The sequence below is a fragment of the Pseudonaja textilis genome, chromosome 1 (genome assembly GCF_049901715.1).
Source record: "Pseudonaja textilis isolate UNSWEBS1 chromosome 1, rPseTex1.2, whole genome shotgun sequence".
Classification (NCBI taxonomy): Eukaryota; Metazoa; Chordata; class Lepidosauria; order Squamata; family Elapidae; genus Pseudonaja; species Pseudonaja textilis.
This window is the reverse complement of record NC_141990.1, coordinates 138,713,290-138,739,058: the sequence shown is the minus strand read 5'-3', so window position 1 is coordinate 138,739,058 and position 25,769 is coordinate 138,713,290. Positions and strand designations below refer to the sequence as shown.

The 25,769-nt window shown below is 40.0% G+C and overlaps 1 long non-coding RNA gene across 1 annotated transcript; it reads right to left on the bottom strand.

Moving 5' to 3' along the window:
* Window positions 1-22,505: 22,505 nt before the first annotated feature.
* Window positions 22,506-25,603, bottom strand: LOC148127839 (uncharacterized). The gene is made up of 3 exons (XR_015740323.1): window positions 25,497-25,603; window positions 25,041-25,115; window positions 22,506-22,793 (listed from the first exon to the last, which is right to left on the bottom strand). It is a non-coding gene; the product is annotated as an uncharacterized LOC148127839 (long non-coding RNA).
* Between the last annotated feature and the right edge of the window lie 166 nt (window positions 25,604-25,769).

The following is a 25,769-nucleotide window of genomic DNA, read 5'->3' as shown; positions in this document are numbered from 1 at the left end:
AAATGTAGGTTTTTACTTCCAGAAACATTAAGCAAAGTCCAAAATAGGCAGTCCAAAGTCATTCACAGGTAAAATCAGTCAGTTTTCATCCAGGGATAATCCAAATATAAAATTCCCATGTCAAAAACAGTTCAGTATCAGACTTACATTAAATCCAGTAATATCAGTCAATTAGAAGAAATGGAGGAACGGCAATACTTTCCAACAGAAGGAAACAGATACACTCACACTCTCTTCTGAGACTCAGACAAAACAACCCAGGTTTCTGGCTCCATCTTATGGCCATTTGAGAAACCGCACCTAATTACAGTTTTGCATTTTCTTAAGGATACAGTTTTAAAATGTTTATCCTGGTTTATATATTTCTAACCCAAATAGCTGTTAGGTGACTCATATTCCTAACAGCTTCCTTGGCTAAGAAATGGAGATGAGCACCGCCCTCTAGAGTTGGACATGATGGGATGAGGAAAACCATTACCTATACCTTTAACTCCAATCTAGGGCCACAAATTCAGCCATTATTTTTCAGCTTTGACTATTAGATTTGAATGTGTGCATGCGTATGTGTGTATACGCATGCTTTTTAATCAGTGTTGACACCTGGAGATTACCTGGGCTAATTCCCCTGTAGTTTTCTTGGCAAGATATTTGAAAGTGATTTGCCATTGCTTCCTTCCTAGGGCTGAGAGAGATGGGTGGTTCAAGGTCACCTAGCTGGCTTTGTCTCTATGACATGACTAAAACTTACAGTCTCCTTGGTTTCTAACCTGTCTGGAAAAAAAGATGCAGAACAGATCCTACAATATTCCTCCAAACTAGAAACCACCAGATTTTGCAAGGCTCATTCATCACTGATTCATCAGATCTCATCCTGACTTCTGTGTTTCACTTTATATTCTGGCTGACCTTACTCTACTAAGGAAGACCTGATTTGCTCCAGAGGTCACATCCAGGCAGTCCAATGATGGCTGATTAAGAGCTGTGATTGATGTTAACATACATTTGGGTTTACCTGCAGGAGCCTGCTACTACATGCTATATCTCTCTCCTACTCTGCCAAGTTTAATTTCTCTAATCTTCCTTTCACATTCTTTACATTAACCTTGAACATCTGCTTCCTAAATTGTCTTTGCATGACGGTTAATCCAGCCTCTGGTGGAGCTTTCAAGTGTTCCTTTGTTACAATGGGCTGGATCAGTAATTTTATTCCCAGGTCAGGAATATCCTTGAACGCCACTCCTATTGACCGAAAAAGGACAGAAACTCCAGTGCAGATTTTTCAGGTGACATTGGAAAGAACAGGGAGAGACAGTGGCTAAAAATCACCTCAGAAGACTTTTCCCAGGTAACCCAATTCATGAATCTTACAGTGAGATCAAATGCTAACTTTCTTAGTATAAAATCAATACAGGTAGTCCTCGACTTACGGCGACAATTGAGCCCCAAATTTCTGTTCCTAAGCAAAATTTGTCAAGTGAGTTTTGCCCCATTTTATGACCTTTTGTCAGGGCTCCAGCATCCACCCCCATTTGAACCATGAGTCTCTAGCCGCATCTCTCAAGAGGTTTTTTTTTTTTAATTATTAGGAGTGAATATGCCGGTGCTACCTGGGTACATCCAACCCTGAGACACATCATTCGTTTCACCCTTGACCCTGGTCTTCCCCCACCCCCTCGATGTATATTCTCCAATGGGACACATCCATAGTCAGGAATCATCAATCATGTTCTCCAGTAATAATCTTGCGTGCCAAACGCTTCGGACACCTAGCAATTATCTATGAAAGCATTTAAGGAATGCACTACTTCCCTCCATTCCCTTTCTGCTAGCAACTCTAAAAGACCAGAGAAATATTTTTGAGCTGACACCTTTCTTGCCACAATTGTTAAGCGATTCAGTTGTTCAGTTAGTAGCATGGTTGTTAAGTGAATCTGGTTTTCCCACTGGCTTTGCTTGACGGAAGGTACCAAACCAAAAAAAAATCACATGACCCTGGGACACATCAACTGTCATAAATATGAATCCGTTGCCAAGCATTTAAACTTTGATCATGTGACTATGGAGAGGCTGCCAGGATTGTGTGGAAAATGGTCATACATCACATTTTTCAGTGCCGCTGTAACTTCAGTCACTAAAGAAACTATTGTAAGTCAAGGACTACTTGTAATAGTGATGCTAAGACCACCAGCAACATTTTTCATCTCAAGGATCTTGAGATCCTTGATAATCACTATTATTTGAGTACAAAGAGGCAGGTTAAGGAAAAAGAGATAAATAAAATGAGAAAGAGAGAAAAAAAATAAGAGTTAATCACAGACAATTTTTACATGGCCGATCTCTCTGATGGTGAACGCAGAACTATTTCTGCCGGCACGTGAGCCGCAGGCAAACCTACCTCACTGTGCATGCACAAGCCTCACATCTGATTTTTGGCTGGTTTGAGGCCTTTTTCACCCTCCCAGAGGCTTGAAAAAAGTCTCTGCAGGCCGAATAGGCCGGTTTCTTCACTTCCGGTTAATACCAGAAGACAAAACGGGCCTATTTGGCCTGCAGAGGCTTTTTTTCAAGCATCTGGGAGGCCAAAAAGGTCTCAAACCAGCTGAAAATCAGCTGTGAGGTGCAGTGCAGGTAAGCAGGGCGGGGGGATTGCGTGTGCATGCGCACGGGCATGGGGGGGGTGCGCATTGCCTTCTGGGTACTGCCATGCAAGCGCACGAACTCCAGCGCGCACACAATTTTTGGCACAGGAGCCCAAAAAGGTTCACCATCACAGCCCTATCTGATTCTAAATGGGTCAAAAATTATCTATTTACCAATCTTTGTGGTATTAAGGAATGAAAATACTGTTTTTAATAGAAAGCTGAAAGGGTAACCTTGGGGCAGTTGCTGCCTCTCAGCCAACCCACCTTTCAGGATGGTTGTTGCAGGGAAAATTGGAGTTGGGAGTGTATTATGTACACTGCACTGATCTGTACAGATTAAAGGTGGGATAGAAATCAGTCAAGTCAATAAATATATAATGAACAAGAAGGAAAAATACTCAATACTTTTTGAATACCATAAGCAAGCCATGGTGGCACAGGGTTTAGAATGCAATATTACTGCAAACTGCCAGCAGTTCAATAGTTCGATTCTCACCAGGCTCAAGGTTGACTCAGCCTTCCATCCTTCCGAGGTGTGTAAAATGAGGACCCAGATTGTTGGGGGCAATTATGCTGACTCTGCAAACTGCTTAGAGAGGGCTGTGAAGCACTATAAAGCGGTATATAAATTGAAATGCTAAATGCTAAGTGAAGTGAACATTTTTTTTACACAATACAGATAGCCTTCAAAAAAAGGGACTTAAAACCATTTTTCACACTTACGACTGTTGCAACACCTCCATGGTTGTATGCTTCAGCATCCCCCTGGTTACATGGTCTCATGGTCACAAGAACACAATTTGGACACTTGGCAACTGGTGTGTATTTATGACACTGCATTATTTTGCAGGGTTATGTGATCAACATTTATGACAAGGAAAGTCATTGGAGAAGTTAGATTCATTTAACAACTGTGTGGCAACTGCAGTGATTCACTTCATAACTGTGGCAAGAAATTTAGGGCTCAGTTGTGATCATAAATTGAGGACTATCAGTATTCTCTCTCTCTCTCTCAATCTTTCTGCCCGCCTCCCTCTCTCTCCCTCTTCTTCTCTCTCCAGTGAATTACTACAGGAATGTGATTACGCCACAGTAGTATCACCAAAGCAAGGGAACCTTTTCTGGGAATTAAGAGGAAGAGAAGTTAATGAATAGTTTTGAAACAGATTCAGAACCCACATGTGGAAGTGCCCTCAAAGTCTGTATCTCCGTTGCAGTGTTTGAATCAGGGTTGTAGAATCGAAGCTGGAGAAAAGCAATTTTGTCAAGGTCTCACAGCTAGGCCTTGGCCGTTTGGGACTGATCTTTCCAGAACTCCTCAAGAGAGAACTTATTTGAACCACAAGAGTTCAAACCTAAGCTACCTTGACTCACTGTACGATGTGTGGGGTTAGTTGATCAAAACAAGAAAAATGCATATGGGGCATCAGGATGCAAACTCTGCCCCCTTTGTACAGTGTTGGTGCTGTGTCTGATTTCTTGCCTGTTTTGCACAGATATACAGTACCCAGTGGTGAGATTCAATTTTTTTTTTACTACTGGTTCTGTGGGTGTGGCTTGGTGGGCGTGGCAGGGGAAGGATACTGTAAACACTCTAGTCAGAGATGGTATTTGCCGGTTCTCCAAACTACTCAAAATTTCTGCTACCGGTTTTCCAGAACTGGTCAGAACCTGCTGAATACCACTTCTGAGTACCTATAAATGCTGCTGATTGAGTTTATTAAGACTGATTGTTGAAGTAGTTTAGCATTGTAGCTTAAAGACTAAAGAAATAGTATGTTACATATTAAATTCTGATTCTTGAAGATTCTGAATTTTGCAAGAACTTTCTAGACATACCATTAATAATTTGGTCTCAATAAGTCATCCTTGCTCACTTGAAAGGGTTTTGAAATCTTCTAGGCTGTAATGTCTAGACAAAACATTTGGAGAGGCTTGCCTTTGGCTTTCCCAGGAGATGGAGAGATATGTGGGGAACAAAAAAACTGATGGATAGTCTCTCATTAAAATTAAGCCAGCATGGGTCCATTCTCTGCTTTCTGCCTGGGAATAGAAAAATCCAATATAAGCTGCCTTGAACTTCTCTGAGAAGAACAGGGTATAGTCTACTCTATGTCCTTACTGAGTGCATTTCCTGAGAATCTGAACTAAGAACTGGAAAACCTTTCAAGGTCTAAAGCCATCACACAATCGTCTGTGATGACCTAAGCACAGAGAAAAAAATAGCAGAAGCCGGAAATTTTGCAAGGCAGCTCAGACTCAGACTGATATTTTGTTACTCATCCCTGGAATTCATCAGGAGAGATCAATCAAGAACACCAAAGTCTCAGGATATTTCAACATACACAACAGTTAATCCGACATCCAGGAACCCTGTACAGGTGATCCCTTACCTGGACTAGGAAGGGTTTCATTTCCATCCCCTAATCTGTTTAAAAAGTAATATATTATCTCTAGAACTCGTTGAGTCATAACAGATGTACGTTGGGCTTATTTAATGAAAGCTACACTGTGGTTTTTCTACTGAGTGCACAGGTAGTTGCTGTATGTTAAATGGTTGAACAAACATAGCCCAGGCACATGTACACTATGGGGAAACCTATATTTTGAAATAAATGCTAAAACAATTCTTCATCAGATCATGATTCCATTTATATATCTATGACCTTTGTGTTTAAATTTTCTGTGTTTTAATTTATGGGGCTCGAGTCCATTCCAAGAAACAGTTAACAGAGAAGCCCCTCCAAATTCACACAAAGATAATTGAGGGAATAGGAACACATTCAGACTTGCAGGATTCTTTTCCTATAGTTGTTCCAATCAAAATACAGGTAGTTCTCGCCTTACAGCCATTCATTTAGTGACCATTCAAGGTTACAACCAGCAGCGATATACGACCGATTTACACACAATTACAACTGCAATAACATCATTGTTGCAACATCCCCACAGTCATTTGGACCAGTGGTGGGATTCAAATAATTTAACAACTGGTTTGCCTAGGGTCAGGTTAGCTGTCGTGGGAGGCGTGGTCCATCCCCATCTACCAGTTCTGCTGCACATGCGGGATGAGCCTCGCACAACGGCCGACCTGACCCTGGGCGAACTGGTTGTTAAATCCCCCCTCCCGCTATTAAAGTGGATCATGGACGCTGCGCTGCAATGGAGAAACAGGAAACGGAGCTGCCGGCACAAGGGAAGGAGGAAAGCAGCCTTCCCCTTCCCTCGTGCCAGCTGCTCCATTGCCCATTTCTCCATTGCAGTGCAGTGCAATATCCACTTAGATAGCAGGGTAATTTAACAACCAGTTCACTTGAACTGGTGAAAACCCGCTGAATCCCGCCACTGATTTGGATGCTTGGCAACTGGCATGGTGGTAGTTAGGCAGTCCTTTTGGTCAACCTTGCATGGCTAGACTGAGAGATCAAATAACTTTCTAGAAGAAGACAATGGCAATTTACATTTGCAGTGCCACCATGAAAATGTCATGATTGTATCTATGTTGTCAGCAGGGGTCAGTCTTGACTTGAGAGTATCTTTACCTGTTATATCACCAGTCCTGATATAACATTCTAAATCCCTCGATAAGCTTCTTTTGAATATATTTCTTTGTCAATGCCAGAATTCTTGTTTGTCTAGGATATGTCTTCCCTTTCAAACTTGACCTGTTAGCAAGCGCCTTTAAGATTTCTTGCCATATAGTATTTCAGAAAGATTTCTAGTTCTTTTTATATACCTAAGATCAGTAGAGAAACATTCCTTTCTTTGTTTTCAAATTCTGCCATCTGCTGTTGAATTGGCAAAAACACAGAGAACATCTCATTTATCAACAAATTAAACCAGCCTTCATCAATATCGCGTGCTTCCAACCAAGTGGTCTTACCATGAACAAGTGAGATGTTTTTCAGTATCTTAAGATTTTGCTCAAAGATGAAAATTCTAAAATTATAGAGGCAACAACCAGATTTTTATCTGTGGGTATAAAAACAATCAATACACAATCAGTAGCATTTAAAAAAAAACATTTTGTGTAATGCTTGTCAATTACTTTACTGATTAGACTGCTTTATCTAATGCCAAAATTTAGATTATATTTGGGCCCTTTGGATGTAAATAAATGTATTATAAAGTCAAGTAAAAAAAAATATCTTCCAATTGGGGTTCTCCCTTCCCCCACTTTCTTTTATGTGCAGTGGGAAAAGAATAAGAAGCAGTGGAAACTCCTCCATCATGAAGATGAGCCGCATAAAGGGAAGAATATCTAGACTCCTAAAAAGTTCTGCCAATGACAGAGGAGAATACATAATATTATTACCTTCAACAAGCATGGCTAGGGGTTGTGCTAGCCGGGGAGGTTAAGACTCTTGCAGTGTCTAAAAATATTTTACCAGGACCAGATTTGGAAAACATGAATCAAACTTTTTATTTCTACAATGCATTTGCAATCAGGAATAGCATCACTCTTTTCACGGGATGAAAACACCATAGGATAAGTATGCTATTCTCAGAATGTCATGCTCAGTCTGAGCAGATTTCACGTCAGAATCATCCTGTTAAAAATATAACCAGATACTACAGTCCTACTGTATTCTTCGATAGAGTTAATTAAAGAAAGGAGAAGGATGACGAATGGTTATAAAAAGTAGTTCTCAACTTATTTTAGGGAACCTCCTGCATCATCTCCAAAACCTTGACAGCCACCATGTAGGCAAACCATTTAATGGGTGTTTTGTTTTAACATACTTTGTCGTGCTCAATCAGCAGTGTTGCATTTCTCCGTTTCTTCTCATCCATCAGAGTGAAGTTTTTCAATCAAATCTCAAATCTAATTCTGGGATGAAACAATTCCAGATAATCTTTTTCATTCCATAATGCCTAAACCTGATCTATTACTATCTTTCCAAGAGTTTATATATATAAAAAAAAACTACATTTGTAGCTGGCCCACAGTTACTATAATTTGCCAGAACCATAGTTTTCCTCAAGACTACTAGACCATATATTTATCTCAGGGGTGGGGAATTCTAATCCTTTAATGCTTCCAGTTGGTGTGGTTAACTAATAACTAACTAATAAGGGATAATGAGGATTGTATCTCAGCAACATCTAGAGGGGCACAGTTTTCCCATCCCTGGTCTAGAAAACGTCATAAGTCTTGTTTCAGCAGAAATTAAATGAAAGCATATCTCTGATTAACAAAGAAAGAAAAGACCAGAGATTTAATGCCTCTAGCATTCAGGTGTGCTGGCAAATCAAAAGACAGAAAAAACCCTGTTTATCCTTGAGTGTAAATGCAAATAAAGTTCATATATCTGATTTTGAAAAGATTATTTTCTCAATTTAGGGAGATGTGCATGAATTGTCAATTTTTTTTCTAATGCACTAGACATGTCTATATCCAGAAATTTTGTTCTTGATTCTGCTTATAATTCAGTGCTAAGCTTCATGTATTACTTTAGAATATAACAGTTTAGTCTGCTAGATAAAGTTAGAATGGAAAAAAATATTTTAAGTAGAATTATTTTTCCAGCGGGGGAAGCTATTACAAAACCACTTGTTCTTCACTTGAACTCACAGGCTTTCAAGGCAGCTTTTGGGTTAATATATATATATATATTGAGATACATTTGCATGCCCTGGGGTCTATCATCTCCTTTCAGCTTACTCAGTTAAAAAACTAACACAGGCAATAAGGTGTTATTTATTGCATACATAAATCTCTGTTGCAAATCTGTGAATGCATATTGTCACTTACTTTCTCCATTCACTAATTCTATACACTCCTCCTATATAGTGTACCATGCGATTAAGATTTTCTGAATAGCTTGCTTTCTTACACATTTTCTTCTCCAGTTAAAAGGAGGAGACCTGTTTTATAACTTTACAATAAATTGTCTTTGCCGGTAATTACCCCTTCAGGCCACGTCAGCACTCCTGTGTTAGTAGATTAGGAGGCATTTTAGTAATTAACACAGCATGGCTTTCATTTTTTGCTCCTTTTTTCCTGTGGGAATTGCTATTATATTCCTGCTTATGAGTTATTAGGTGCAGGAAAGAGTGACCACATGCATTATTGATCAACATTTGTTCAAACCAAACCCTCAGAGGAATGCTTGAACAAGCTGGATATGTTTAGCCTGCAGGTTATGGAGATATGATAGAGACGAAGAACTATCCTGTAGAAAAGAAATGCCCAATGTGAAGTTCTAAGACATCATGTTCCTTCCCAAAGCCTGGAAGCCTATACAAAAATTATTGTTGATTAAAAAAAAAAGAATGACAGAAGGTAAAAACAATTGAATACTTAAAGAGAAATCATTAGTTGTATGAATTTAACTCTTTTGACCTGACCCAACTTTTTAGTCCTAATCTGCTTAAACCCTTATGTGACAATCGAAGTAAAATGGCTTTCTACAGAAAGTTGTAAAATGCAATTGTAAAATGCAGCAGAGAAGTTCCCCAGAATACAGTTTATTTTTTTTTTCTTCCCATGATAGCCAGGCTGCCTTGTCAACTCACAAAAGGAAATAAAGTTCTTTCATAAGACCAGAGAGTGAAGAAAATGTCTAAGAGGTCAATGATTGAGTTCTCCATCCAAATATTTAGCTGCTTTTATTAGGAGGCGGGGGAGATGGCCAGCTCTCTACTGGACAATGCCAGTTTCTTTATCACTCTGCTGACCTAAATGGGAAGAAGCATCAGAAAGAAGACAAGCTGAGCAGGTTGAAATCAGAGTTGACAGACTTTATGAGGTGTCTGTTGTGAAGTTCAGACTAAATATCTAGCATTTAATAACAAATGGGAAGCAACTTTTAAGTATAGTACAGTAAGCTATGGAGCTTTATGAAATCCATCTTTCCTTAGCTATTAGTCACTCTTTCAGAGCCCTTGTTACAAAGAGATGCATTTCGCTTGTCAAATAATATTGCAAAGACTAAAAAAAGGTTTGAGTATCATCATCACCCAGAAGATGGAATATCATTTGTGTTATTTCGTGCTCATCTGATAAAATCTGCTTCCGACTGATTGGCAGGACATTAAAAGAAAACTCCACGACTCCGGGCTCAACCTGTCCTGATGAAAAGACTTTAAAGATAAGAGGTGATAAACCAGCACTAAGCTGATACTTACGTGCAGGGGAAATAAGCCCTTTGGTTTGATGTTGCTCCAAATGAAATAATTCTGTCAAAGGTTCTTCTTTTCCTTGCTGAGTTTTCAAGCCTAGTCTTTAGGGTTACCCTAAAGCAGAGAGGGCTCCAAACAGTCTCATGCTGGGATTGTTGTACCTTGGCAAGTTTATCTTGAATTGACACCATCTGTAATTTTCAAGCACACAGATGTTTAGATTTAAGAGAAGACTCTCTGATAGTTACTGACTGTTTTGAACAACCCAAGTACATATTTCTGGTGTAGCTCCTGCAATTCTGATTCTCTCCACTCTCGATGCATGCATAGAGATAAAAAAACAGATAGCTATGGGAGAAAGATAGTATTAGGGCAGTTTACCTTTACACAATGGTGGAATGCAACTCCAAAATATCATGACCAATGGTGAAGACTGTATGGCATTGTAGTTTAGCAACCTCTTTAGGTACATCCCCACTATAGATCAAAAAAAGATGAATGCAGTATCATGGACTAGTAAGATTATGATTTATTAAATTTGTGCGCTACCAGATTCCCCTTTTTTTAAATCTACCTCAGCTAAGGAAGCTGTCTGGATGACTTTTGGCAAGTTATCATCCCTCAGCCCAACTTACTGCACACAGTTACTACTGTAAGGAAATGTTTAAGAAGTGAATAAGTGTTGCTCCTGGAGATAAGATTGAGCATGATATCTGAAAAATCAGTAAACATTACAGAAAAATAAACATTGGAAAGTATTGTAGCATCTTTGGGTGTTATTTTTTTTACAGATAACAAATGATCTTGAAAAGATATTTTTTAAATGCTTGTGGGAATACATGGTTATGGTTCTATGGTTAGAACAAGAATGCTGGCCTAGCATGGCACATTCTGGTTGATGTTCCTGCACTTCAATGTATTTCTCAGCATGCTGGAGCAACTAGGAGAATGTACACTTATCCCACTCATTCTTTTTGCCACATATTATGCATTACTTCTTTCCATTTTATTGACAGCTATTTTGTTATCTTTACCTCACACTGAGAGGATCTAATTAATAAATGAAACTTGGTCACAAGATGGTATTGCAAACCTGTTCTAAGCGATGACAAGGATTCTACTTTTGAAAAAGGGTGAATATGTTTCACCTCTGCTCTAATTTGAAGAAGCATGTGCATATAAATATAATGCCCCAAGCTGGGTGCAGTTGCAGCCAGTGGCAGACTTGGAAGTACCCCACCACAGCTCTGGTTTAGGCCTGCATTCAAACATCTGCAAAACACTAGCAAAATTAGCTTTATATTGCATGCATGCATATATTTTAAATGTTTTCCATTGCCCTCATCAACATTTCAGGAAACATTATTAACGTTTGGTGGTGCAGGTTTGCTTATAAAACACTTTGAAGATAATCTGACTCAGAAAGAAGAAAACAAGAATTTAAAAGATAGGATATAATCCTTAGAATAAATCTGACCAGGGACTTATTTTATAGTTCAAAAGATATAATACCTAGCACTCTGGAATGCATGTTCGCGAAGGGAAAATTTATGCTTATTAATTTAGGAAAGCTTTACCTTACTCGGTCTCTCTAGGCCTCTGGAAACAGATTTTTTTAGAAGATCATATGTTCAACAGTGGAAGTTCAAAGACTTTATAGCTGCAAAGGGAGGAATATAACTTGAAGAAAGTGGAAGATGGTAATAATACTGTTCATTCTGCTAGCACTGCAGATCAATTTATTTTCATGTGCACAAAGTAATTACATCTGGTTTTTATTTTAGTAGCCCTTCCTGTAGCATTGACTCCTGTTATTCTTCAAGTACACTTTTAACACAATATAATTTTAAACTGCAGACAGATATGCCTTCCTGTAATCATCCCTCTATATATTTCTTTTGTCCCCATGTTATTGTTCCATTGTTCATCCTTTCTTCCATCTATCTTTTTAAAATCTGTTTGCAAAGACAAGGTTCTGCTTTAATTTTATATAGCTGTTGCTTTCTGATGTTCTGATGCTTGGTGAACATAATATATCTTACAGTATCACTTCCATACAAAAATAAAAAATAAAAACCCAATCCTTGTATAATAAAAAGAGCCCTTGGTTTTTATAGGTTGTATAAGCCAGTGATGATATTTCTTTGGTGAATTTTATTCCTGCTTCATTGTCAAGTAATACTCCAAATATTGCGTGAAAGATGGAAAGGACCTCTCTTTAGAACAGAATTAGATAACAACAAGCTGTAGCTCATTAACTCTAGGGGATCCATTTCTGGGTTCCATGAGGGCACAATACCTGAGAATTATATTTTATTGATGTCAGAGATATGCAGTCCTTTTTCTAAAGAGGATCAGATTTCAAATGTGTTGTGGGCTCTAAGATATTGAGGTCGAATCTATTAAAGCACAAGGAATGAATTGAGTGAGGCAGGAACCTGTAGTTTGGAGGCTATAAATAGTATGTCACCACAGACTGTGTGCCTCTCGAAACCAGAAGAAGAAGAAAAAACAGCCAAATACCTGTTGATTCAGAAAAGCAAGAGAACCAAAGGCTGTGAATCAAAACTATGAAGTATGTTTGCATACACAATGCTTGTCAGAGAACCGGTGGGGGGGAGGGGGGGCTGGAGAGGGAGAGAGAGAGGGAGGGAGAGAGAGAGAGTAGGAATTTCAGTTGTGTCAGTGCCTGACATGTAATGGAGGAGTTCCACCCCCTGGGGCATGGCCCAGTACCAGGCTGTGGCCTGTTTGGAACTGGGCCACAGAAGCAGTGGGCAAATGTGTGCACAGCTCCATTTGTGAGAGTAGTGAGTACCCACTGCACAAGCAAACAGAGCTGTGCGTGCACGTGCATGCTCACACGGAACCATCCCCTCTCATCTCCCAACTGTCTGCAAAGCCGGAAAAATTGGGGACCGCTGATGTAATAGAACCCAATGAAGACATAAATGTAATTAAAAATTGCAGATTTTTACACACTCCCAGCTGGGAATCTTGGTTGAGGATATCCTTCTAAAGCATTTATATAAATTGGTTGCTTAGTTGGTGCTCTGGCCCAGATATTGTATCAAATTTATATTGTAGGGATTCTACAACCATAATGGGACTATGGAGCATAATGAAGAATTGGTTTTAAAACGGTAAGAGGGTGATATGGCATAATTAAAAAATGATAATGTAAATGAAGAAAAAGGCTTTTTCCTGAGCCCCAAAAGAGGATACAGAATTCCTTTAGAGTTATTACTTTCTGTTTCTAGAATGTGCATTAGGAAGACCAATGTGATCTTTAAAATTTGTTCTTACCAGTCGTGTTGTACTATTGATTTTTTTTAAGTGTAAAGGATATTAAAATGTTTTCACAATAAAGTAACTATAGTCACTCCCAGTCAGTATGACTTAGAAAGGAATTTTTATAAGGAACAGATGTGACAGCGGGTGGAGATCTAAAATTTATAATATCTTGGTGCCAGCAGCCAGTTGATTTCATCTGACCTAGAAACCTAAGCTGGTGGGGCGCATTAAATATCTAGGCGGGAGAAAACTAGGAAATCCCAAGGCTATAGTTAGACTAAGAAGTCAAAACAGACTTTCCGCAAATGTATGTATTCTGCAACTGGATGAATGTAAATGGGATTAAGTGGCTGTTTGTTTGGGAATTCTTCAGTTAGGGTTCCTGCACTGAATTTCTGATGAGAAAATGGAGAACTGACATTGCACAGATGAAATAATGGAAGAAAATGGCAGGTAGATGCTGGATCTATATGGCTGAAATTTCTCTGGAGAAAGGAGAGAAGGTCAAGATTGCCTACACATATTCCATACATATTTTATGTGAATAGATGGCAGGGTTTTTGTGGCTGATAGCAATCAGCTGAGAATTGTAGGATTTCATCGTGCATCATTACCATAACCTTCATTGGTACAAGGTTCAACCAAACCTTACTTCTTAATGACTTTGGATTTTACTTTTCTTTTCAATTTCTTTTTAAAGATTGAGAATCCTCAATATTGCAAGTTCAATCATATTCATTGTTGTGTTTTTTTCTTTAATCCTTTCAGAAAGAAAAAATTACAAGTTTAAAGTTTTTTAAAAAAATGTTTTTGGGAATATACAGCAAACATGGTTCCAATGTTAGTTTTAGAAAGTTGTAAATGTATTAAGGGTTTAGATAAGACTTGAATTAAAACTTTGAAGTTAATTAAAAATTCTTCTCATGGGATACTTTCTATGTTTACATTTGAATAACTGACAAAGTAATTTTGAAAGTTCATCAGTAGAGGGCACCAGAAGAAAATGAATGCATCAATGGATCCACAGAAATTTATCTATGGTTTTGAGGCACAAAAAATAGAAAGTTATCTGCTATGATAGATAAACTGAATGGTGTTATGGAAGAGAAACAAAATTTTATCAAATAAATCTCAAATTGATCTAAATGTTAATTTAAAAATAAATAAGCAGATAGAAAAAGATGAAACTGAATTCACAAAAAGATGAACTGTTGGATATACAAGTCAGATTGGCTGATGTTTTAACAATTTAAATGGATATACAAATTATACAAATTCTAAACCAGAAGATTGATAAAAATAACTTTCTATTTGCAAAGGGATTTGATAAACTGTCAATGATTTGGGGAAAAGAGACCATGAAAATAGGAAAAGTGACATGGGTAAACTCTTCATACTGGATCTACAAAAGGAGCTTGTTAAAGTTGCCAAATATTTTGTGAGAGAAAACAAAGGGAGCATAAAAATAAAAGTTTGGATACTATCTGAAGAGACTAGTTCCAAGAAAGGGAAAAGTACAGAGTTAATCTTGATCAAGATTAAAATAGATGGCACTAAAAAGGTGAGTTACAACCTTTTTGATGATCATGTGATCAAAATTAGGGTGCATGGACACCAGAAATTCTGATCCCAATTGTAGTTGTAAGTCGAGGTTTTGCCACAGCTTCCAGATCAGTGTGAAATGAGTTGTAGCTTATTTTAAAGCGTCCTGTTTGTGAAATCCCATCCTATGATACTTATCCATAATCAGCATTAGCAAATTATTTGTTTTGGGCTTGCTGCCATTTGATTTAAAAAGGCATATCAAGTCCTCTGTCAACACAATTGGAATTATGCTGTAATAAAAATAAAATGAAGCAAAATGAGGTTCTTGCTACATTGGGAATTCAACCATTGTTCACAATACAACGTTATTAAAGGCAATACCTTTAATAGCAGGAGCCTACTTTTAAGAAACATAAAATTCAAAAGGATTCCATTGTTGTTGGTTGGGTTATTTCAAACCCAAAACGAAGTGGTTTGAATGCAGAGCACCTCACTTGGTACCCTGTTTCTCCAACAATACGGCCTCCACCAATACGAAGGCCCAGCATGATTTCTAGGCATGAGGTGAAATTAAGCCCTGCCCCCCAAATTTAGGCCTATTTAATCCATGTGTTTCCCCGCCATTTCTCACATCGTTCGTTAAAACTACACGAGGTGAAGAGAAATGGGGGGAACGGGGGGAGAAAACTTGTCTTTAGGAGTGCCCTGCATGTAGAATACCCCAATCTACTACCGATAGAACATTGGCCGATAGAAGCTCCCCAAAGGCAGAGTCACTAGCCGCTTCTATCGGCCGGTAGAAGTGGCCTCGGAGCAAACACCCACACGCACTCCCCTAGCCACAAAGCCATTTCTATTGGCCGATGGAAGCTCCCCGAAGGCAGAGACACCAGCCGCTTCTATCGGCCAGTAGAAACAGCCACAGGGCGAGTGCCCCATGCATACTCCCTTTGCCATGAACCCGCTTATACCAGCCGATAGAAGCAGCTGGTGACTCTGCCTTTGGGGAGCTTCCATTGGCTGATAGAAACGGCTTTGTGGTGAGGGGAGTGCGTGTGGGCGCTCACCCCAATGCTGCTTCTACCGGCCAATAGATTTCTTCCCCCACATACGCCCCCACCTCGAGTGGCCCATGTGCACTCAACTCTCCACGAGGCCGCTTCTACCAGCTGATAGAAGCGGCTGGTGAGTCTGCCTTCGGGGATCTTCCATCAGCTGATAGAAGTGGCCTTGTGGAGAGGTGACTGCGCATGGGGCACTCTAGGTTGGGGTGTGTGGGTGGGGAGGAAATTAAGTCACTAGCTGTTTTTTCGGGGCTCAAAAAAAAAAAAAAAAGACCCGGCCTTATTTTATGAGAAACACAGTGTGTAAAACAGCTCTTTTGTGCATTATAGACATTCCACTCTTGAAACAGAATGTTTTGAATTCCAATTGTTTCGAAAGACTACACACACCATTTATCAGTATTTTTATGCTGACAACCTGTTTTAAGTTGTAGAACTTCACAGCAATCACATTGATCTAAATGAAGGTGCTAAAAGAACATTGAGACTAATCCTCAATGCAAGAAGTCAGAGACTGAAAGGGATAAATGACTCTCTCTGACAAGATCATCATTTCACAAGTTAAACTGCATACTGTACTTAATGCACAGATTTCAATACACACTATCTATACATTATAACATGCAAACTTTTACAGCCAATGACTGTACTTTTAAAAAGTATTATTATTTTACCTGCTGAGGGCCAAGCTACGATTATACCTCTTTGGGGGATGAATAGGGTTTTCTTTGGTTCATAGATAACACATTGCAGGCAGATGTTTACATTACAGGTAGTCCTTGATTTGCAACAGTTTGCTTAGTGACCAAAGTTACAATGGCACTGAAAAAAATATTTATGACCATTTATCACACTTCTGACTGTTGCAGCATCCCCATAGTCACAGGATTTACATTTGGATGCTTGACAACTGATTCACATTTATGACTGTTGCAGTGTCCCAGAGTCATGTGATTGCCTTCTCCAACCTTCTGACAAGCGAAGTCAATGGGGAAACCAGATTCACTTAACAACCGTGTTACTAATTTAAGAACTACAGTGATTCACTTAACAGCCATGGCAAGAAACGTCATAAATCGGGGCAAGACTCAATTAATTTCTCACTTAACAACATACATTTTGGGCTCAGTTGTGGTTGTAAGTTGAAGACTACCTGAGAAAAGATTCTCATGAAGACTTCAAAGACAAATCCAGATTGTCTCCAAAAGGGGCTTCATTATATACAGTCACTTAAGACTTACTAGCAGCAATTTAGGCCAGTTTACATACTAATTTTTATGCCATAAAAGTATGAAGTGGATTTATAGGAACTGCATAATTGCCTACATCATAAAGGTTTTCTTAATTAAGATTGTTAAATCTAAGTACCTTGTTTCCTTTGGTAGTAGAAAAGAATGAGAGCAATTTGATTCTTTATGGAATGCTTTCCTTTAGGGTTTTCAAAGTATATAATTTTTTACTAATTGTGGCACTGTGAAGTAAGGTCTTGAAAATATGTACTGCAAACATTTCTTTGAAATGCATGTCTCTGAAGTCAAACTTGTATCATACAAATTAATTCTCAAGACCAGGGGTGTCAAACTCGCGTCGTCACAGCATCATCACCTGGCATATCATGACTTTTTCTCACTTCACTAAACTGGTCGTGGGTGTGGCTAGCATGTGACGCATTTGGCTCATGGGCTGCAAGTTTGACAGCCCTGCTCAAGACAAATCAGACCATATTACAGGATGTCATGCAAAATGAATGTTGGGAAGAAGACACCTAAAATATATTTTCAGTGTTTTTCCTCCTTTTTATTTGCTTCATTCTACAGCTTCTGAAACAGAAGACCACTTGAGTGTTTTCTGGCAGACCTGGCCCAACAATAAGTTCCTACATCTTGTCTCGGGATTGTTATTGGATTTCCTAAATCGTTTATTTCTGTGTGACTTCAACTCAGTAGAGGAGGATTCTTCTTCCTTAGTAGAGAAATGTATGCCCTCTATGGTGATGCATGGATTTTTCATAAGTAATTTAAACCCAATAGATGGGTGGAGACAGAGGTGGTATTCAGCAGGTTCTGACCAGTTCTGGAGAACCAGTTGCGTAAATTTTGAGTAGTTCAGAGAACCAGTAGTGGGAAATTTTGAGTAGTTTGGAATACCACCTCTGATTGGCCCCGCCCCCATCTATTCTCTGCCTCCTGAGTCCCAGCTGATTGGCTGTGCCTTCTTTTGTTGCCCTGCACAGGAGAACGGAGCTGGAAATCAGGTTAGTGGGGTGGGGAGGGAATGGGATTTTGCAGTAACCTTCCCCCAGGAGTGGGAAGGGAATGGAGATTTTACAGTATCCTTCCCCTGCCACGCCTACCAAGCCACACGCACCAAACCACGCCACACCCACCAAGCCACGTCCACAGAGCTGGTAGTAAAAAAGTTTGAATCCTACCACTGGGTGGAGAGTACAGACTTGAACTGGCTTTTATTTTACAGCAGATGAAATGCAGTCTGAGGATATTAACTTTTATCTTTTGCCCTGGTCAGTTCGTTTCTTCATCAGACTACAAATCTCAGTAGCCTAAACCTCCTCAAGGACAGTGGATGATTAGATTGGACCCAGGTGTCTAACAAATCCAGATGACAATTTAGCAGACAGTTCTCACTGATATCTGGTTAATCTGTAGAATATGGAGATGGTCAATGTGCTGGATTTAATTGCTCCACTCGGGGTGGGGCTCCGCTTAAACCAGATCCCCTGAGATTTCTTGGTTTTCTAAGAAGTTGGAGAGAAATGAAACTGCTGAAAGAGCACCTGGAGCAAGAGTAATGAGAGAGAGAAAAGTAGACGCATCTAATTCATGTCCGAGATTATATGGTGCTGATACCAGAGTGACAAAGCATACATTTCCTCCCATGCACATGTTGTCTTCAGATGCCCACCAGGTGGCATTATTTAAAGTAATCTGGATCTTTTAGGGAAGGAAGCATGGGGAAAATAAACTGCCTACATTTTCTTTGGCTAAATCTGTCGTTTTTAAAAAGATAAGAATGACCTCTTAGGTCTCAGAATCGAACAACAGGTGGACAGAGTGAATTGTGGTAACTTACAAGATTGATGCTGACAGATATGGTATGCAAAACCAATAGGGAAATAGGGGGAAACAATTGAACGTTTCTGGGTGCAATGAATATTGTAACGGAGATAGGGGACATCTTTTCCTTGGCAGCTTATGCACAATGTTCAGCCTTTAAAGGTCAGCATTAAATGGATTCCCCCTATACTTGGAAGAGAAGAAAGATAAGGAGTCTTAGGAACGCCTGCTTCCTTAGTGCTCTCCAGCTGCATTTACTCAGTAAGTTCCTTGGCTTTCCTGTAGCTGAGGACTCAAGACTGGTGAAGCTAGCTGGCTGTTCTAGCCTAGGAAACCCAAATCAGCGGAGCTGCTTCAAGAAGTATGGAAAACGGCGCTTCTAAAGTCAAAGAAGCCAAGACGCCTCATGGCTTTCATTCATTTGCAGAAAGCCCAGAATTACTTGGGGTTGTATCACACGTCCGGCTCAATGGCGGACCCCAATAGGCTATTTTCTGCATGAGATCACCCTGGTGGGGCTCAAGTCCAGTGGAGAGGGGAGGAGGCAGCCTGATTTTAGGGAGCTTAAAGAAGTTTATTTCTAGAAAAAAAAACAAAACAGAAGACCGGCAAGGGAGAAAGAAGGCTCTTTGGATTTCTTTGGATTGCATTTCCTTATAGATAGCAATGAGAAAAGTGCTTCAGGGTAGACCAAGAGGAAGCCCATGTTAGAGATTTTTCCTTCTCATCTGCTAGGAGGTTTCTACCCTAAAACAGCAGTCTTATTAGTTTAGGTAATTATATATTGAGGGAAAATATAAAAAATTTTAAATAAAAAAGCAATGAAAGTTATTTCCAGATACTTTTTGATTGACAAAGACGTTTCTAGCAAGAGCAGATGAATCACTGACAAGCTGGTACTAATTGCTTTGATTAATAAAAGCAAGGGCTATGGAAGAATTTATGGCTCTATGTTGTCTTGGTAAATCTTCTATTAATTCACCAGGAGCCAGCATTTAATTGTACAAATGGGAAGAGGGGGCATGTGTGTTTGCATAAGGTTAGTTTGGAAAGATCATCCTTGGGTCCCTTTTAATATAATCTCAAAATACTACAGTTGCCTAGGCAGAATGGCACTGAAGTGTCTCCCAAAAGTATCTTTTTCAAATTGGAATAATTTTTTTGCAACTAGACTTTGCTAGTTAAATACGGGGTACAACTAAGAAAAGGAGGAACAAATTGGATAACACTCAGTGGCTACATTGAGTATTTATATTAAGGGGCAGCCTAATTTTACAAGAATGTATCTAGAAATCCTCCTAGACTCTGACCTACCTTAGAGTAGATTTGAGAAGATGGGGAGGCGATCTATTTTCTCTTTACCTTAAGCAGTTTAGCTGAGTAATCCTAACTGTAATAAGTGAAAACAAGCAATTATAGCTGAAAATAATTTGCACTCTTACATGGGTACTGAAACTGATATGATGAAACATAGCGTTGGCATTGTGTAGGGCAGGGGTGTCAAACTCGATTTCATTGAGGGCCACATCAGGATTGTGTTTGACCTCAGAGGGCTGGTGGGGGGGGCATGGCCAGGTCGACATCACTCATGTTGGGAACGCCTGTGGTGGTCCGAGCACTCTGTCAGCAAAAACCCTGAGCTCCGTTTTCAGCTGCAACGGCCTTCTGCAACCTTCTGCCAGCAAAAATGGAGCTCAGGAGGGCCGCATGTGCTGGCAGAGGCACCATGGGTCAGTCCTTCGCTGTTTCCAGGGCAGACTCGTGGGCCTTGAGTTTGACACCCCCTGGCGTAGGGTATTTGTTTCAGGAGAAGGAGGACCTGCAGTCCCTTCTCGTAAACCAGTTGTCCCAATTCTTAGCCTGGGTGGCAAAATCACTGGTTGCTTTAGTGGTGGAAAATCTGAAAGTACAAAACACAACACTGAGGAGAAAGAACCACATCAGTTGCAAAATCCTTGGTTGTCCACAAGAAAGAGAAACCCTGGACAATGGGAAAGGTTTTTGTAGCAGTCGAAACTACAGGTTCTTTCCTTTTTTTATTTCACTGTGTGGGTGTTTATACACACTTCTGAGTCCATCCTGACTCCCGGCAACTGCTAGGACAAGTCCCTGCATTTTTCTTGGCAAGAGTTGTAGAAGTGGTTTGTCACTGCCTGCTCCCTACAGTTGAAAGAGGGACTGGCCCACTGGACCAAAACTTTTCTGTTCTGGTGCTCTTTTACTAGCCTATTTTTAATCCTGTAGATTCACCAACTAAACACACAACAACGAGGATGGCCCGAGTTGCCATATCAGGGGGGAAAAAAAAGTAAACTCAACTTTTCTAGAAGTTACTATAGTCACCTAAACCTATATTGTGCCAGAGAAAAAACTATGTTTTTTGCCTCCCAAGAAAAAAGTGTGCTGATGAGATGTTGCTCTATGACATATAATATATATTCATTCAGAGCAGGAAAATAATTTTCAGTTTCTAACTTGTCAGAGTAGAGGTAGAGATGGATGGAATCCATTTCACCAACATAGGAGAAATGTCTGCCTGGACATAAGGCCCCGCTGCTTTCCCTTTAAAGGAAAGATGGGAGTGTGGGTAATGTAGTTCTTGAAAGTGATCCAATGAGGAAATGAATAGGAAGCCTAAAGGCTCCTCTTTCCCCCAATCTATTAGATCAGCCACCAGCTGTTCTTAGGGTCATCTAACAGTAAAGCACAGGAAAGAAATTCTGAAGTTTGAGTGACAGGGTCTACAGTAGTTTTCTGGCTGGTGAGCAGCATCCTGATCAGGACAGGAACAGCTGAAGCAGATGGCTAACTCTAGTGTAAGTTTACTCAGGATTAAGGCCATCTGCGACTGTAGTTGCCATACTCAAGTGCCTTTCAAAGTGAACTGCTGCTGGTATCTTATGACATTTGTGTTGTACATTTGGAATCAGTGCGCTGTCTTCTTTTGCAGGCTTTTTTCTATAATAAACACAGCTGCTGACAGTTTTGTGAACTTTGCAAATAGTGTATCATTCCACAAAACATTCCAAACCTCTGACAGTAAGCCCAAGATTTTAAAAAGCTGGTTTTGAATTTCAAGACACTGCCTATGAAACTCCCATGGATTATCGGTTTATAAATTCGAGATAACTTTTGAAGTGAATAGGGTTGCAAAAATGCTAAAGTGAAAAGCATAAATAATTATTTTGATTAAAAAAATACTGATCCCCCAAATCCCTTTAGTTTAATGACAAATAAGTAAATGGCTGCAAACTTTGAGCTAAATCAGTCCAAGTGTAACTATTTTATTAACATGGGACATTATTGCAGATAATTCCAGATGACATGAAAATAACAGGAATTGACAACATATAAATTATAGTTTGAAGACCATAGTATATAGAGAGGATTCAAGGTTTCTCCATCCTTTTGTGATCAACTCAAGGGGGCAGTGCTTATCTCTGATTCTCAGCTGGGGGAGCTGAAGTTGTCTGAGAGGCATTTCCATCATCCTGGGGCCAGCATGAAAATACAGAACCTTTCTACAATAACCTTTCCCACCAAAGCAGTACCTGTTTATCTATTTGCATTTGCATGTTTTCAAACTTTCCATCTTAACTGCTGAGCCACTGCACCACCCAGTAAGAAATAAAAGTACAAAAACTGGTTTTTAATTCAACAATACATTGTACATATTTACACTACACAAGATGTATATTTTATTGTGCATGTAGTTCACTGCAGAAGCACTTTATAGTAGCCTCCTGAATCATGGCATTGTTACCGTATAAAGCTAAACTAACCAACTATTGGGAATATACCTACCTGGATTCTGTAATTAGGAGACAGAATCCATAGTTAGCATGAGCTGTTCATATTGTATTAATTGGCTGCAAGCAGGAAGAATGATGCAACAGCACAGCTTATTTTATTGGTTTACTTATGGTCAAGCATCTTATTTTCTTTTTCTTTTAATTCCAGGTGGCAGAGAAACTTAAGTCTTCATTATGTCAACCCTGAAGTTGACCTGTCTGGAGCCATGTTGGAGCTTCAGTGTTGCCACACTGGAGCTGAGGGAAAAAGAGGGGGGGGATTAGAGATAGAGGGATTTGTGTAGCCAAAACAAAATACTTTCTCTTGAGAACCAAAGAAATTCTCACATCTGGACCATGGAAGGAGGAGTGAGGTCACCAGATGACCAGACAGCGTCTTGATTGGACCATGTGATTGTTTGGTGTTGTGGGAAACTTTCTTTTAACCAGGTGAAAAACGCAGGAACCTTTAGAGTCAGATCTGTGCCAATATGATAAATAAAGCTATTCTTTTGAGAAGTCTATCTGCCTTGGAGTTTTGCTTGATGTGGAACTATTATTTGGAACCCTTGTTCTGCTTATTACTCTCTGGATAGGTATAAAGCAGACAGAGCAACTCCACAAAGCATCCATACAAAGTCTTTTTTTTTATTGGTTCATCAGGCATCCTTATCAACTCACAGTTACGACGAGGTTCTTCTTAATGTCCAATCCTTTGCATATCTGCATTATGGTGTAGAAAGATTATAAACTCTCATCCCCATGATGATTGAAGCGGCTGCATGGTAATGGATTCAGGCAAGAGTGAGGGAGCCTCCCCAACCCAACAAGGGTCAATTTAGTGACCAATCAGGGTTACAGATGTGACCACATGACATGGACTACATTTCCCAGGATACCTTAACTACATTTACCATGATGCATTCTCTTAAGGGGACAGCTCTCAATTCCCAATTAACTATCCCAAATCCCATTAACTCTAAACTGTCTAGACAGCACAACCCTGAGACATAAATTTAGTTTGGCGTGCATTAGGAGGAACCCAGGGCCAACCGCGCCAACATATCGTCTCACAAGGGGTCCAAGGATCTCATCTTGGTACCTAATGGCAGTCAGGCTACCTCTGGCGAGCACATGGAGGGCTGTGCAGCCCCCTAAAGAAATGCCACCCCACACCATTACTGACCCACTGACAAACCAGTCATGCTGGAGGATGTTGCAGGCAGCAGAACATTCTCCACGGCGTCTCCAGATCCTGTTATGTCTGTCACATGTGCTCAGTGTGAAACTGTTTTCATCTGTAAAGAGCACAGGGCGCCAGTGGCAAATGTGCCAAACTTGGTGTTCTCTGGCAAATGCCAAACGTCCTACATGATGTTGGGCTGTAAGCACAACCCCCACCTGTGGACATTGGGCCCTCATACCACCCTCATGGAGTCTGTTTCTGACCGTTTGAGCAGCCACATGCACATTTGTGGCCCACTGGAGGTCATTTTGCAGGGCTCTGGCAGTGCTCCTCCTGTCCCCCCCTTGCACAAAGGCAGAAGTAGCGGTCCTGGTGCTGGGTTGTTGCCCTCCTACAGCCTCCTCCATGTCTCCTGATGTACTGGCCTGTCTCCTGGTAGTGCCTCCATGCTCTGGACACTACGCTGACACACAGCAAACCTTCTTTCCACAGCTTGCATTGATGTGCCATCCTGGATAAGCTGCACTACCTGAGCATGAGACTCCGTCTCATGCTACCACTAGAGTGAAAGCACCGCCAGCATTCAAAAGTGACCAAACCATCAGCCAGAAAGCATAGAAACTGAGAAGTGGTCTGTGGTGACCACCTGCAGAACCACTCCTTTATTGGGGATGTCTTGCTAACTGCCTATGCTTTTCACCTCTTGTCTATTTCCATTTGCACAACAGCATGTGAAATTGATTGTCCATCAGTGTTGCTCCCTAAGTGGACAGTTTGATTTCACAGAAGTGTGATTGACTTGGAGTTACATGGTGTTGTTTCAGTGTTCCCTTTATTTTTTTGAGAAGTGTAATAAAGCAGGATAAAAATGGTAGGACAGATCCCCTTGCTTTCCTGCTTTAATCCCTCTCCTGGTTGTTTTTCCTTTCCAGAGCATTAAAAAAAATACAATGATTTGACAAAAGATTTAGGAAGCTGATCTCTCTAGTTGGATAGGATTGTGTGAAAGCAGCTGACTTCTGATACCTATACAGTGGTACCTTGGTACTCAACTGCTTTTGAAACTCATCGAATTTGGTGCTCAATGCATTTTGAGGCAAAAAATTTGCCCCGTATTCAAAGTTGGTTTGGCATTCAATGCACAAGGTAGAACTTGTGACTTCTGCCTTGTCACTCACATTACTCCTTGTTGAAAAACTTCGTTTGCTACTAGGTGCTTTTGGTATTCATGGTGCCTCCCAGAACCAATTAAGGATAAATACTAACGATACTACTGTATTAAGAACGAAGAAATGGTTTGAACTATTCAGTCTTCCCACCTTATTGTCCTTAGGGGATGCTGTAGATCCACATCAACACACAACTTTCTCTTTGCGGTTGGGAAAGTGCAGGGGCTGTAAGATTTTTTTAAAAAAAACCTGCTTTAGTTAAAAAGAGCTGGAAATATTTGCTTGGACACTGGTCTTCTGATAAGAAACTCAGTCAAAACAGGTTCGTGTTATAAAATGATTTGCACTCTTAAGCATAACCTCCGCTTCCAATAACGTTTTAATTTTTGCAGGAGTAGCAAGCTAAGGCAATTCTATATGAAAGAGATGTGGAAAAGAGAAACTTAACTCTTAACTTGATTTTCTTAGTAAGATAAGCCCACCAGCAGAAAAGCAGAAACCCACAATTTAAACTAGTGCTTCCCAGACTTTTTCCTTTAATCCCCCAAACTGCTTTCAGTTTCAATTTAGATATCCCAGTTGTGATTGGGCTTGTATGTTGTTCACCTAAGGGGGTGGAGAAAGACCACCATTACCCAATTTTGGGTAATTTGGGCAGCTTTTGGAAGCACAGATTTGATCAAATCCATCAAATTGCATAATTTCCGGTAGCGGTCTTTGCAGCGTCACCAGATAAAGGCTGGCGTATTCACAGGGTAACAAGTGCTTTTTCATTGGCCGGCTACGGTGACAATAACCGTTTGTCCCGCCCTGCAAGTTGAGAGGGAACTCCCCCTCCTCCTTCGTGCTTCCTTCTGCGTCGGTTGATTGGTTAGAATT